Below are 16,350 nucleotides of genomic sequence, written 5' to 3' on the forward strand. Positions count from 1 at the left end.
AAAAGGGCTCTAACCATTGACAGCTTCTGTATGGAGAGAGAGCAGACTTTAAATACTGAGGAGACTAAAAACAGACTGTCCCCTGAGGAATCCCCTAAGGGGGATATGAGCTGCTCCTCAATACAAAAGAATCTCATAGAAGATATCAAAAAGGCTCTCACAAGAGAGCTAGAAGAGAAATTGGAAAAGGAAAGGGAATCTTGGAAAGAGAGACTGGAGAAGTTATCCAGAGTGGATAAAGAGATCAAATCATTGAGAAATAAAATTAGTGAATTAGAAAAGGCAAACAACTCCAAGGAAAACAGGATTAATGAGCTAGATAAAGAAATCAGCTCTCTAAAAAATAAAATGGAAAAAAATTCCATAGAAGAAAAAAACTCACTTAAAAACACAATTGGACAATTACAAAAAGATATAAAAAAGTGAGTGAAGAAAATACATCATTGAAAAGTAGACTCGAACAAATAGAAATGAATGACTCAAGGAGAAACCAAGAGGTAGTCAAGCAAAACCAGAGAAATGAAACAATTGAAAAGAATGTCAAGTACCTTATCAGAAAGACAACAGACCTGGAAAACAGATCCAGGAGAGACAATTTGAGAATAATCGGACTCCCTGAAAAATGTGAGGAAAAAAAGAGCTTGGACACTATTTTTGAGGAAATTATCAAAGAGAACTGCCCAGACGTTTTGGAAACAGAGGGTAAAATAGACATTGAAAAAATTCATCGATCACCTACTGAAAGGGACCCTAAAATCAAAACGCCAAGAAATATAGTGGTCAAGTTCAAGAACAAACAGACAAAGGAAAAAATATTGGAAGCTGCTAGAAAAAATCAATTCAGATATGGAGGAGCCACAATAAGGATAACCCAGGATCTAGCAGCGTCCACATTAAAAGAACGAAGGGCCTGGAATATAATATTCCGAAAGGCTAAGGAACTTGGTATGCAGCCAAGAATAATTTACCCAGCAAGAATGAGCATCATTTTCCAGGGAAGAAGATGGACATTTAATGAAATAAATGAATTCCATCTATTCTTGATGAAAAAAACAGACTTACATAAAATGTTTGATCTTCAAATACAGAAAAGAGATTTCTAAAAAGGTAAAAAGAAATCTTGAGAACTATACTTCTGCCAAAAAAAATATGTAAAGAACATATCTACAATTTGTCTTAGAAACTAGAGGTGGAAAGGAAATTATATCATAAAAAAGTGTAAAGTGGTGGTACTACATCTCATGAAGAGGCAAAGGTAACCTATTATATTTGAGAGAAAGAAAGGAGGGAGATGAACATAGTGTGTATCAATAGACATATTCGATTTATGGTGAAACTTCTTCCACTTCATTGAAAAGTGAAAGGGAAGGAGTAAGCTAAGGGAAAGGGAATACAGAAATTGTGAGGAAAAGGGGTAAAATAAGGGGATGAATTTTAAGGTGGGGGAGGGATCCTAAAAAAGGAGGGCTGTGAAAAGCAAGTGGTGTTCACAAGTTTAATACTGGGTAGGGGGGTAAGAGGGAAGGAAAGGGGAAAAGCATAAGCAGGGGTTAATAGGATGGCAAGCAATATAGAATTAATCATTCTAACCATAAATGTGAATGGGGCAAACTGCCTCATAAAGAGGAAGCAGTTAGCAGACTGGATTAAAAGTCAGAATCCTACTATATGTTGTTTACAGGAAACACACCTGAAACAGGGTGAGACATTCAAACTAAAAGTAAAAAGGTGGAGCAGAATCTATTATGCTTCAGACAAAACCAAAAAAGCCTGAGTAGCCATCCTCATCTCAGATCAAGCAAAAACAAAAATTGATCTAATTAAAAGAGATAAGGAAGGGCATTATATCCTGCTAAAGGGTAGCATCAATAATGAAGCAGTATCAACATTAAACATATATGCACCAAGTGGTGCAGCACCTAAATTCTTAAAAGAGAAATTAAGAGAGCTGCAAGAAGAATAGATAGCAAAACTATAATAGTGGGAGATCTCAACCTTGCACTCTCAGAATTAGATAAATCAAACCACAAAATAAATAAGAAAGAAGTCAAAGAGGTAAATAGAATACTAGAAAAGTTTGATATGATAGATCTTTGGCAAAAGCTAAATGGAGACAGAAAGGAGTATACTTTCTTCTCAGCAGTTCATGGAACCTATACAAAAATTGATCATATACTAGGACATAAAAACCTCAAAATCAAATGCAGTAAGGCAGAAATAGTAAATGCATCCTTTTCAGACTACAATGCAATCAAAATTACATTTAATAAAAAGCCAGGGGAAAATAGACCAAAAAATAATTGGAAACTAAATAATCTTATACTAAAGAATGATTGGGTAAAACAGCAAATCATAGACATAATTAATAACTTCACCCAAGAAAATGACAATAATGAGACATCATACCAAAATGTGTGGGATACAGCCAAAGCAGTAATAAGGGGAAGTTTTATATCTCTACAGGCCTACTTGCATAAAATAGAGAAAGAGAGGGCCAACGAATTGGGCTTACAACTAAAATTACTAGAAAAGGAACAAATTAAAAACCCCCAGACAAACACAAAACTTGAAATTCAAAAAATAAAAGGTGAGATTAATAAAATTGAAAGTAAAAAAACTATTGAATTAATTAATAAAACTAAGAGTTGGTTCTATGAAAAAACCAACAAAATAGACAAACCCTTAGTAAACCTGATTTAAAAAAGGAAAGAGAAAAAACAAATTGTTAGTCTTGAAAATGAAAAGGGTGAACTAACCACTAATGAAGAGGAAATTAGAACAATAGTTAGGAGCTACTTTGCTCAACTTTATGCCAATAAATTCGATAACTTAAATGAAATGGATATTCAAAAATATAGCTTGCCCAGATTAATAGAGGAAGAAGTATGTAGTCTAAATAGTCCCATCTCAGAAAAAGAAATAGAACAAGCTATTAACCAACTTCCTAAGAAAAAGTCCCCAGGACCAGATGGATTTACATGTGATTTCTAGCAAACATTTAAAGAACAACTAACTCCAATGCTGTGTAAACTATTTGAAAAAATTGGAATTGAAGGAGTCCTACCAAATTCCTTTTATGACACAGACATGGTACTGATACCTAAACCAGGTAGATCGAAAACTGAGAAAGAAAACTATAGACCAATTTCCTTAATGAATATTGATGCTAAAATCTTAAATAAGATATTAGCAAATAGACTTCTAGATCAGGTACAGCTAGACCATCCCCAGGATAATATACTATGACCAAGTGGGATTTATACCAGGAATGCAGGGCTGTTTTAATATTAGGAAAACTATTAGTATAATTGACCATATTAATAATCAAATTAATAAAAACCATATGATCATCTCAATAGATGCAGAAAAAGCATTTGATAAAATCCAACATCCATTTCTACTAAAAACGCTTGAGAGTATAGGAATAAATGGACTATTCCTTAAAATAATAACAAGCATATATTTAAAACCTTCAGTAAACATCATATGTAATGGCGATAAACTAGAACCTTTCCCTGTAAGATCAGGAGTGAAACAAGGTTGTCCACTATCACCATTACTATTCAATATAGTACTAGAAACTCTAGTTTTGGCAATAAGAGCCGAGAAAGAGATTCAAGGAATTAGAGTAGGAAATGAGGAAATCAAATTATCACTCTTTGCAGATGACATGATGGTATACTTAGAGAACCCCAAAGACTCTGCTAAAAAGCTATTAGAAATAATTCAGAATTTTAGCAAAGTTGCAGAATACAAAATAAATCCACATAAATCCTTAGCATTTTTATACATTACCAACACAATCCAACAGCAAGAGATATAAAGAGAAATTCCATTCAAAATAATGGTCAATAGTATAAAATATTTGGGAATATATCTACCAAAGGAGAGTCAGGAATTATATGAGCAAAATTACAAAACACTTGCCACAAAAATAAAGTCAGATTTAAATAATTGGAAAAACATTCAGTGTTCTTGGATAGGCCGAGCGAATATAATTAAGATGACAATTCTCCCTAAACTAATCTATTTATTTAGTGCTATACCAATCAGACTCCCAAGAAACTATTTTAATGACCTAGAAAAAATAACAACAGAATTCATATGGAACAACAAAAGGTCAAGAATTTCAAGGGAAGTAATGCAAAAAAAATTAAGTGAAGGTGGTCTAGCTGTACCTGATCTAGAACTGTATTATAAAGCAACAGTCACCAAAACCATTTGGTATTGGCTAAGAAATAGACTAGTTGATCAGTGGCATAGGTTAGATTCATAGGGCAAGATAGTGAATAAAAATAGCAATCTAGTGTTTGACAAACCCAAAGATCCCAAATTTTGGGATAAGAATTCATTATTTGACAAAAACTGCTGGGAAAACTGGAAATTAGTATTGCAGAAACTAGAAATGGACCCACATTTAACACCACATACTAAGATTAGATCAAAATGGGTCCAAGATTTAGGCATAAAGAACGAAATCATAAATAAATTGGAGGAACATGGGATGGTTTACCTCTCAGACTTGTGGAGGAGGAAGGAGTTTGTGTCCAAGGGAGAACTAGAGACCATTATTGATCACAAAATAGAAAATTTTGATTACAGCAAATTAAAAAGTTTCTGCACAAACAAAACTAATGCAAACAAGATTAGAAGGGAAGTAACAAATTGAGAAAACATTTTTACAGTTAAAGGTTCTGATAAAGGCCTCATCTCCAAAATATACAGAGAATTGACTTTAATTTATAAGAAATCAAGCCATTCTCCAATTGATAAATGGTCAAAGGATACGAACAGACAATTTTCAGATGATGAAATTAAAACTATTTCCACTCATATGAAAGAGTGTTCCAAATCACTATTGATCAGAGAAATGCAAATTAAGACAACTCTGAGATATCATTACACACCTGTCAGATTGGCTAAGATGACAGGAAATAACGATGAATGTTGGAGGGGCTGTGGGAAAACTGGGACACTGATGCATTGTTGGTGGAGTTGTGAAAGAATCCAACCATTCTGGAGAGCAATCTGGAATTATGCCCAAAAAGTTATCAAAATGTGCATACCCTTTGATCCAGCATTGCTGTTATTGGGCTTATATCCCAAGGAAATACTAAAGAAGGGAAAGGGACCTGTATGTGCCAAAATGTTTGTGGCAGCCCTTTTCATAGTGGCTAGAAACTGGAAAATGAATGGATGTCCATCAATTGGATAATGGTTGGGTAAATTATGGTATATGAATGTTATGGAATATTATTGTTCTGTAAGAAATGACCAACAGGAGGAATACAGAGAGGCTTGGAGAGACTTACATCAACTGATGCTGAGTGAAACAAGCAGAACTAGGGCATCATTATACACTTCAACAATGATACTGTATGAGGATGTATTCTGATGGAAGTGACTATCTTCAACATAGAGAAGAGCTAATCGAATTCTCAATTGATCAATGATGGACAGAATCAGCTACATCCAGAAAAGGAACACTGGGAAATGAGTGTAAACTGTGAGCATTGTTTTTTTTTGTTTTTGTTTTTGTTTTTGTTTTGTTTCTCTTCCCAGATTATTTTTACCTTGTGAATACAATCCTTCCTTTGCAACAACAACAATAATAAAATTTGGTTCTGCACATATATATTGTACTTAAGATATAAGATATTTAATATGTATGGGAATGCCCGCCATCCAGGGGAGGGGGTGGAAGGAAGGAGGAGAAAAACTTGGAACAGAAGGGAGTACAAGGGATAATGTTGTAAAAAAAACAATTACCTATGCATATGTACTGCTAAAGAAAATGTTATAATTATAAAAATTAATTTAAAAAAATGCTTAAAAAAAGAATGCTTTTATTTTTTCTCAATTACATGTAAAAACAATTTTTAACATTTAAATTTTTTATTTCTAAATTCCCTCCCTCCTCTTGTCCTTGAGAAAGCAAACACTTTAATATATACTATATGCATGTAATCACTCAAAACATATATCCATATTAGCTATGTTCAAAAAGAGAATGTAGTCCCCCAAAAAATATCCCAAAAAGATAAAGTAAAAAAAAGTATGTTTCAATCTGCATTCAGACTCCATCAGTTCTTTCTCTAACAGTAGATAGCATTTTTCCATCCAAAGTCCTATGGAACTGTCTTCCATCATTATATTTACGAGAATTGTTATGCCCTTCACAGCTGATCAGTGTACAATATTTCTGTTATTATGTACAATGTTCTCCTGACTCTGCTCAGTTTACTTTGCATCAGTTCATTTAAGATTTCCCAAGATTTCTGAAAGCATCCTGCTTGTCATTTCTTATAGCACAATAGTATTCCATCACAATCATGCACCATAACTAATCCAATTATTCCTCAATTGATGGACAGCACTTCGATTTCCAAATCTTTGCCACCATAAAAAGAACTCCTATAAATATAAAATCCCATTTTCTACAGGAAGCCTTTATTGCCTTCTCTGATTTCCAGTGCCTTCCTTCTTTTAATATTTTCCTAATTACCCTGTATATACTTTGAATATATTAGTTTGCTTATCTCCTTGATTAGACTGTATTAGAGTAGGGACTGTCTTTTGCCTCTTTTTGTATCCTCAGGTTTTAGCACAATACCTGCCACATGGTAGGCACTTAATAAAAGTTCATTTTACTGACTGAACAATATCAGAAGTCAGCACAAGCTATTTGTGCAGCTTAAAGATTTTTAAATGTCATTTCATATAGAATGGAGACTTTGAATCTTCATCTTAACACACGCAATCTGAAATCACAAAATTAACATTTCTGTGCCAATCAATGAATTTTCTGACACTAAAAATGTACCTTTATTTAAAATAAGTTTTATGAAAAGTATACTTTCTTCCACCTCTTGCATGTTTTTAAAATAATGATTTTTTTTATTAATTTTTATAATTATAACATTTTCTTTGACAGTACATATGCATAGGTAATTTTTTTTTTTACAACATTATCCCTTGTACTCCCTTCTGTTACGAGTTTTTCCCCTCCTTCCCTCCATCCCCTCCCCTAGATGGCAGGCATTCCCATACATATTAAATATCTTATAGTATATCCTAGGTACAATACATATGTGCAGAACCAAATTTTGTTGTTGTTGTTGTTCCAAAGGAAGGATTGTATTCAGAAGGTAAAAATAATGTGGGAAGAGAAACAAAACAAAACAAAACAAACAAAAAAAAAAAAACACCCTACTGCTCACAGTTTACACTCATTTCCCAGTGTTCCTTTTCTGGATGTAGCTGATTCTGTCCATCATTGATCAATTGGAATTGGATTAGCTCTTGCATGTTTTACCAGTGACTTCTTGTCTTGTATAGAGGTAATTCTAAGTCTTTGAGCAGATCTTTTTTACACAAATTGTCAATAAGATACTTAAGTAGCTGATTTTCTTTAACCAATCAGCAAACATTAGCATGTATTATATGAGAGGCACTAAACTAGGTACTCGAGATATAGACAAAAAATAAACAGTTCCTTTCCTCAAAGAGCTTGCAGTCAAATGGGGAAGGGAATTAGCCTGTAGTTGTCAGGCTCTATGCTAAACACTTTACAAATATTTTCTCATTTGAGCCTCACAACAACTCTGTAAGGTAGTTGCTGTTGTTACACCCATTTTATAGCTTGTAATGTGCTATTATCTCCAGAAACTGCCAGATTGTTCTCTGGTCTAGAGGAAAGACTTCTTCCTCCAGAGAGCGGCCTTAAGTCTGGTCCAGACAAGACTCTCCCTCTCTCTGGAGTGCCGCCCTCTTTTATTCTCCCAGAGAATGGGCATGGAATAACTCAGGGGCTTCTGGGAAAAAATTACTTCAACCAATGAACTTGCTCTTCCTAAGCATGCAAGCTTCTCCCCAGGAGTAAAACTCCCAGTAAAGGCCCGAACTAGAGAATTGTTAAGTACGGACGTAGCACTTAGTAAAAACCTAATATCTCATTATCTCATTAGCGCTTAGTAAGAACCTAACAATAGCTGAGGAAACTGAGGCAAATCAGAGGTTAAGTGACAAGGTAAATGCTCAGGACCACACAGGTAGTACTGGTCTAAGGTCAAATTGACTTCTTCCTGTCTCTAGGCCCAGTGCTCTATACAGTGCACCACCTGGCTGCGTGGCATTTGTATACATCAAAGTGTACAAAAAGATGTACAAAATAAATGTAATTTTCTACATCGAGCCCATCCTTCTAGTTTGTCCAGAACTTTGGAGGCCCCGATTATGTCACTCAGTGTGTTAACTATAATCTGTTACTTTCAGTGTACACATACATACATACATATATACACATAGGAGCACATAGAGGGGTGAGTGTATGTGTGTATTTCTTCTTGTAAACCAAGAAAAGAGAGGAAGAGGAGGAGGAGGAACGGAGTGGGAGGCTGAAAATTAAGACCAGGGTGAATACGAATCGAGGTTATCTTGCTCTGTTAGATAAAGGAGATGCAGGGGGCCCGGGACTTCAGGGGCTGTGGTACTTACCCAAAGAATCTGTGAGCTCTCCCTTCGTTTACTTCCGTAACCGCGGCAACCACGGGCTTTGCTCCCTCTGGGAAGGGAGGTGCTAGAGGAGTGCCTCAACCAAGCCGCAATGCGCATGCTCCCGTCCGTGATCGAGCTCTGAAAAGCATCCCTGGGCATCTAACAGGTAGCATCAGCCAGCCGCTGGTGGGGCGGTGGGCTAGGACGCCTAAGGTGCCGATGCGCGCCAGCTTCGGGCCGCGGAAAGGGTGGCGACTTGCTGTCTACTTCCTCCCAGAAGATCGTTCGGGTACAAAAACTAACGCAACGCCGTGTCCACTCTCTGCATTTTACTCCTAGCATCTGAGTTTGCTGCAAAGCAAAAGAGGCACGGAGGAAGCCCAACTTCTCGCAATGTGACATCGCCTTGGCAAGGTTAAAACGCCCATCGTCTTCTTGCACCCTCCTGCACACGGCCCGAACAAGCCAGGGTTTTACACTTGGGACTTAATAAAGGAAGCCTGGTGGCGTCGAAGGGACATGGGACAGAACAAGTTCCCGCATTTACGGGGCTGTTTTTAAACAGCTCTTTAGTGCTGTATTTTATTTTTTTTTTAATGGCTGGAGTACCGATCGCTATACTTGAAGCTACCGTTATATTTTAAAGGTGTAAGTCTATCCTTTTGAAATGGTTTCAGAATAACTTGTGTGATGTGCTCGTACCCTTCAAATGTATTTCTTTTCCATCCAGGGAACCAGAAATAAAGCATCACACTATCATTTAACATGATTGGAGTAATGATTTTACTGGAAAACTGACGTTTTCGATTGTTCGTCTTCAGGGAAAAGTAAAGAAAAAGCACCTTTTTTTTTTTTTTTTTTTTTTTTTTTTTTTTTTTTAAATAGAACAATTTTGTATTTCAGTGCCCAATACTGGGACATTTAAAGTAATCAATCATCTTGGAACAGAGCCAAAAAGGATTCGTGTATATGTAATATCCAGCTGGTTATGGTCGTAACATTGCCCTCCAAAAAGCACATTGTAAAAACAAAATGAACAAAATAAAACCCAGCTTAGTTAACGTCACCACATCCACCATATACTAGTTCAGTCTTCCTTCCCGCACTCCCAATTCATCTGATTTAAATCTAAAATGGATCTTTGAGACCTTTTAATCCAAACCTTGCATTTGCAAATGAAAGGAGGTCCAGAGAGCAGACTTTGTCTGATTCTAAATCTGTTCTTTCCACTATATCTGGAGTGTGTTTAATTTTTTTTTTTTGACATAGCCTCCTTTACAGAATGTTTTTAAATGCATAAAATAGGATAATAATGGAAATAATTTAAAAATTCCCTGACTCTAGGTTACACTGACTATGCCATGTTACCAGCAATCTCATGGAACTCTAGAATATTTTTAAACCTCTTGTTTTTACATAATCTTCATTTGTAAGTAAATCCCTTTTCTTGTTCCCTCCCCAGTCATCACCTGTAACAAGGGGGTGAAGGGATGGGGGTAGAGAATAGTGATAGCAAAATGAACCACCATAGCAACTATTGGGACAAGTATATGCCAATTTTTCCACATCTGTAGTCCCCTACCTCTTCAAAAGATACATTTTCCCACTTTTGGGGGGGAGTCAGATTTTATTGTCATAATTATGCAAAATTCTATTCAACTTTTTCAGGGGGCAGAGGATGAAGGTTCTTTCCATTTATGTTGTAATAATTGTATACATTGTTTTTCTGATTTAAGTGTTCTCATTCATCTTTGCATCATTAATATTTGTTGATTCTTATATCACATATTCCATTTCATTCATTTGCCAGTTTGTTTAGCTATCTCCCCAATCAATAGGTATTTGCTAGTTTTTTACTACTACAAAAAACTACTATATTTGGGTTTGTATAGAACATAGAATTGTATAGAACTTAAATAAGCCATAGACTACAAAAAGCAAGTGTACAAAGTGTTCATCAATCAAAATTCTATTTTTTCTGAATCCAGGCATTGGTATAGTATATCCAAGTTAGTTTTCAAATAATTTAGGGGAGACCATATCCCAAAGATAAGACATCACAGTATCTACTAAAGATATGAACATTCCATGGCTTAGAGATGGAATCTTGGTAAAATAAAGTGAATATAGGGGCAGCTAGGTGGGCAGTGGATAGAGCATCAGCCCTGAACTCAGGAGGACCTGAGTTCAAATCCCTTCTCAGACACTTAACACTTCCTAGCTATGTGACCCTGGGCAAGTCATTTAATCTCAATTGCCTCAGCAAAAAACAAAACACAATAAAAAACACAATAAAGTGATTATGAAATAAAAACACTTCATACAATATATTCAGGTGCTATGAAGATCTAGAAAGAATTGGAATATGATCCTTGAGACTGAATTCTGTGTGACAGCAAAGAAGTGGATTACACAAGGTTGAAAAAAATACTAGTTGGATTATTTTCAGCCATAATAAAAATGATTCAGGAAGAGATCAAAGCATAAGGATGAATTCTTCTGTGTTGCTAGCAATGAGTTATACTAATACTTTATGAAAAATAAAAACTTGCAACTACCCACCATGCATCATTGCATGACAAATGAAGTACATAGCAGAAGTTTGGGGATACAAATGTATTGAGTTTATTGTGAGGAAGGATGTCAGGTGGGCAAAGGTGACAATACCAATTGACAAGTCCATGGGACCACTGTCTGAATATTAGTATACTTTTATGCTATATATGAGGATGATAAAAATTATACTATCTGCTTCACAGGACTGTTGTAAGGAAAAGCAGTTTGTAAACATCAAAGTGTGACCTAAATGTGATTTATATTATTTTCAGATGAGATCTAAAAAGGAATTCAAAATGCCAAACCACAACTGAGAATATTAATTTTGTTTTCCTCCAAGCTATAAGTTGATATTTTCTTTTTTTCCTTTTTTTTTTTTTCTGAGATTTGGGTTAAGTGACTTGCCCAGGGTCACACAGCTAGGAAGTGTTAAGTGTCTGAGATCAGATTTGAACTGGCTGGTGCTCTATCCACTGTGCCACCTAGCTGCCCCTAAGTTGATATTTTCAATGAAGATCAGCTATAGGCAACAATATTTTTTCTTCCCTTGACAGCATAGTTGCTGGTCATATGGGAGAATGTAATCAACTATTAATAAATGTATATTTTCTTCAAAGAACTGAGATAATCAACTTGAAGTACAAAAATATAGGACATGGTCTTAACAGGAAGCTTTCATAAATAAAAAGGGAATCATTTCCTTTTTGATATTTTAACAAATGCCACAAAAATATAAAGTATTATTAGTCATAGGGTTACAGATAACTGAAGGGGACAATTTCTGTGTTTCAAGTGTATTAACATTAGAAAAAATATTTTACATATATAGCAATTATACTCTTTAGAAAAGACAGATAAATAATAAAAATATACATTGTTGATGGTAAAAATGCCTTACGCTAGACTGTCCTTTATTTTTATTTTTTCTTATTATAATAATAGTTTTTATTTACTAGATATTTGCATGGGTAATTTTACAACATTAACAATTGCCAAAACTTTTTTTTTCCAATTTTTCTCCTTCTCCCCCCCCCAGATGGCAGGTCGACCAATACATGTTAAATATGTTAGAGTATAAATTAAATACCATATATGTATTCATGACCAATTGTTTCGCTGAACAAAAAGAATCAGACTTTGAAATAGTTTACAATTAGCCTGTGAAGGAAATCCAAAATGCAGGCAGACAAAATTAGAGGGATTGGAAATTCTATGTACTGGTTCATAGTCATCTCCCAGAGTACTTTTGCTGGATGTAGCTGGTTCAGTTCATTACTGCTCTATTGGAACTAATTTGGTTCATCTCATTGGATGAGGGCCATGTCCATCAGAATTGATCATCATACAGCAGTGTTATTGAAGTATTTAATGATCTCCTGGTTCTGTTCATTTCACTCAGCATCAGTTCATGTAAGTCTCTCCAGGCCTTTCTGAAATCATCTTGTTCATTTCTTACAGAACAATAATGTTCCATACTTTTCATATACCACAATTTATTCAGCCATTCTCCAATTGATGGGCATCCATGTAGTTTCCAGTTTCTGGCCACCACAAAGAGGGTTGCCACAAACATTCTTGCACATACAGGTCCCTTTCCCCTCTTTAAGATCTCTTTGGGATACAAACCCAGTAGCAACACTGCTGGGACAAAGGGTATGCACAGTTTGATAACTTTTTGAGCATAGTTCCAAATTGCTCTCCAGAATGGCTGGATTTGTTCACAGTTCCACCAACAATGTATCAGTGTCCCAGTTTTCCCACATCCCCTCCAAAATTCATCATTATCTTTTCCTGTCATCTTAGCCAACCTGAGAATTGTCTTCATTTGCATTTCTCTGATTAATAATGATTTGGAACATCTTTTCATATCATTAGAAAGTTTCAATTTCTTTATCCGAGAATTGTCTGTTCATATCCTTTGACCATTTATCAATAGCTTGATTTCTTATATATTAGAGTCAATTCTCTATATATTTTGGAAATGAGGCCTTTATCTGAACCTTTGAATGTAAAAATGTTTTCCCAGTTTATTGTTTCCCTTCTAATCTTATCTGCATTAAGTTTGTTTGTACAAAAACTTTTCAATTTGATATAATCAAAGTTTTCTACTTTGTGATCAATAATGATCTCTAGTTCCTCCTTGGACATGAATTCATTCCTCTTCCACAGGTCTGAGAAGTAAACTATCCTATGTTCCTCTTATTTATTTATAATCTCATTCTTTATTCCTAGATCATGAACCCATTTTGACCTGATCTTGGTATACGGTGTTAAGTGTGGATCAATGCTTAATTTCTGCCATATTAATTTCCAATTTTCCCAGCAATTTTTGTCAAACATTGAGTTGTTATCCCAAAGGCTGGGATCCTTGGGTTTGTCAAACACTAGGTTATTAGAGTTATTGATTATTTTGTCCTTTGAACCTAACCTATTCCACTGATCAACTAGTTTATTTCTTAGCCAATACCAAATGGTTTTGGTAACCACTGCTTTATAATATAATTTTAGACCTGGTACAGCTAGGCCACCTTCATTTGATTTTTTTTTTCATTAATTCCCTTGAAATTCTTGTCCTTTTGTTTTTCCATATGAACTTTGTTGTTATTTTTTCTCGATCATTAAAATAGTTTTTTGGGAGTCTGATTGGTATAACACTAAATAAATAGATTAGTTTAGGTAGTATTGTCATCTTTATTATATTTGCTCACCCTATCCAAGAGCATTTAATAGTTTTCCAATTGTTTAGAACAGACTTAATTTGTGTGGAAAGTGTTTTGTAGTTTTGCTCATATAGTTTCTGATTTTCCCTTGGCAGATAGATTCCTAAATATTTTATACTATCGGTAGTTACTTTAAATGGAATTTCTCTCTGTAGCTCTGTTGGATTTTGTTAGTGACATATAAGGATGCTGATGATTTATGTGGATTTATTTTGTATCCTGCAACTTTGCTAAAGGTGTGGATTATTTCTAATAGCTTTTTAGTTGAATCTTTGGGTTTCTCTATGTATACCAACATATCATCAGCAAAAAGTGATAATTTGGTTTCCTCATTACCTACTCCAATTCCTTTAATCTCTTTCTCCACTCTTATTGCCAAAGCTAGCATTTGTAATGCAATATTGAATAATAATGGTGATAGTGGACAGCTTTGTTTCACCCCTGATCTTAATGGGAATGGTTGAAATCTTTCCTCATTACATATGATGCTTATTGATGGTTTTAAATAAAAGCTACTGATTATTTTAAGGAAAAGTCCATTTATTCCTGTACTCTCAAGTGTTTTTAATAGAAATTAAATGCTTTTTCTGCATCTATTGAGATGATCATATGATTTTTGTTAATTTTATTATGAATATGGCCAATTATACTGATAGTGTTCCTAATATTGAACCAGTCCTGCATTCTTGGTATAAATCTTACTTAGTCATGATGTATTATCCTGGGGATGATTTTCTGGAGTCTTTTTGCTAATATCTTATTTAAGATTTTAGCATCAATATTCATTAGGGACATTGGTCTATAGTTTTCTTTCTCCATTTTCAACCGACCTGGTTTGGGTATCAGTACCATGTTTGTGTCATAAAAGGAATTTGGTAGGACTCCTTCATTCTCTATTTTTTCCACATAGTTTATATAACATTGGAGCTAATTGTTCTTTGAATGTTTGGTAGAATTCACCTGTGAATCTATCTGGTCCTGGAAATTTTTTCTTAGGGAGTTGATTAATAGCTTGTTCTATTTCTTTTTCTGAAATGGGACTATTTAAGCAATTTACTTCCTCCTCTGTTAATCTGGGAAGCCTATATTTTTGGAGGTAGTCCTCCATTTCACTTAGGTTATCAAATTTATTGGCATAAAGTTGGGCAAAATAACTCCTTATTATTTCTCTAATTTCCTCCTCATTGGTGGACAGTTCCCTGTTTTCATTTTGAAGACTTAACAATTTGATTTTCCTCTCTAATCAGATTTGCCAAAGGTTTATCTATTTTATTGTTTTTTCATAAAACCAACTCTTAGTTTTATTTATTAGTTCAATAGTATTTTTGCTTTCATTATTAACTTGTCCTTTTAATTTTAGAATTTCAAGTTTAATATTTGATTGAGGGTTTTTATTTGGTCTTTTTCTAGCTTTTTAAATTGCAAGCCCAATTCATTGATCTTCTCTTTCTCTATCTTCTTTAAGTAAGCCTCCAAAGATACAAAATTTCCCCTTATTACTGCTTTAGCTGCATCCCACAAATTTTGGTATGATGTCTCATCATTGTCATTATCTTGAGTAAAATTATTGTGTCTATAATTTGCTGTTTCACCCACTCATTCTTTAAGATGAGATTATTTAGTTTCCAATTACTTTTTGATCTATTTACCCCTAACTTTTTGTTGAATGTAATTTTTATTGCATCGTAATCTGAAAAGAAAGCCTTTACTATTTCTGCCTTCCTGCATTTAATTTTGAGATCTTTACGTCCTAATATATGGTCAATTTTTGTATAGGTTCCATGAAATGCTGAGAAGAAAGTATACTCCTTTCTGTCACCATTCAGTTTTTTTCCAAAGATCTATCATACCTAATTTTCCTAATATTCAATTTACCTCTTTAATTTTTTTCTTATTTGTTTTGTAGTTTGATTTATCTAATTCTGAGAGTGCAAGGTTGAGATCTCCCACTATTATAATTTTGCTGTCTATTTCTTCTTGCAACTCTCTTAACTTCTCCTTTAGGAAGTTAGATGCTATATCACTTGGTGCATATATGTTTAGTATTGATATGGCTTCATTGTCTATGCTACCCTTTAGCAAGATATAGTTTCCTTCCTTATCTCTTTTGATTAGATCAATTTTTGCTTTTGTTTGATCTGAGAGAAGGATGGCTACCCCTGCTTTTTTGACTTCACTTGAAGCATAGTAGATTCTGCTCCAGCCTTTTACCTCTACTCTATATGTATCTCCCTGCTTTAAATGTGTTTCCTGTAAACAACATATTGTAGGGTTCTGACTTTTGATGCAGTCTGCTATCCGTCTCTGCTTAATGGGAGAATTCATCCCATTCACATTTATAGTTAAAATTACTAATTCTGTATTTTCTGCCATCATAATATCTCCTGATTATGCTTTTTTCCCTTACCCCCAGTATTAAATCCCTTCCCCAGTATTAAACTTATGAGCCCCACTTGCATCACACAGCTCTCTCTCTTTAATATCTCTCCCTCCTCCTTTTAAATCCCTTTCCCTTTTCTATTTTCCTTTCCCTCTTTTTAATGAGGTGAGAAAGAATTTTCTGTAAAACTAATGTGTT

The 16,350-nt window shown here is 34.6% G+C and overlaps 1 protein-coding gene across 1 annotated transcript in view; it reads right to left on the reverse strand.

Annotated features, from left to right (window-relative positions):
• The window catches only part of CFAP44 (cilia and flagella associated protein 44), a 136,356-nt gene extending 127,754 nt beyond the window's left edge, over positions 1-8,602 (reverse strand). The window contains 1 exon segment of the mRNA XM_074301195.1: positions 8,497-8,602. The gene's annotated coding sequence lies outside the window, so the exon portion shown is untranslated.
• Positions 8,603-16,350: the final 7,748 nt, after the last annotated feature.

Source organism: Sminthopsis crassicaudata, chromosome 3 (genome assembly GCF_048593235.1).
Source record: "Sminthopsis crassicaudata isolate SCR6 chromosome 3, ASM4859323v1, whole genome shotgun sequence".
Taxonomy (NCBI): Eukaryota; Metazoa; Chordata; class Mammalia; order Dasyuromorphia; family Dasyuridae; genus Sminthopsis; species Sminthopsis crassicaudata.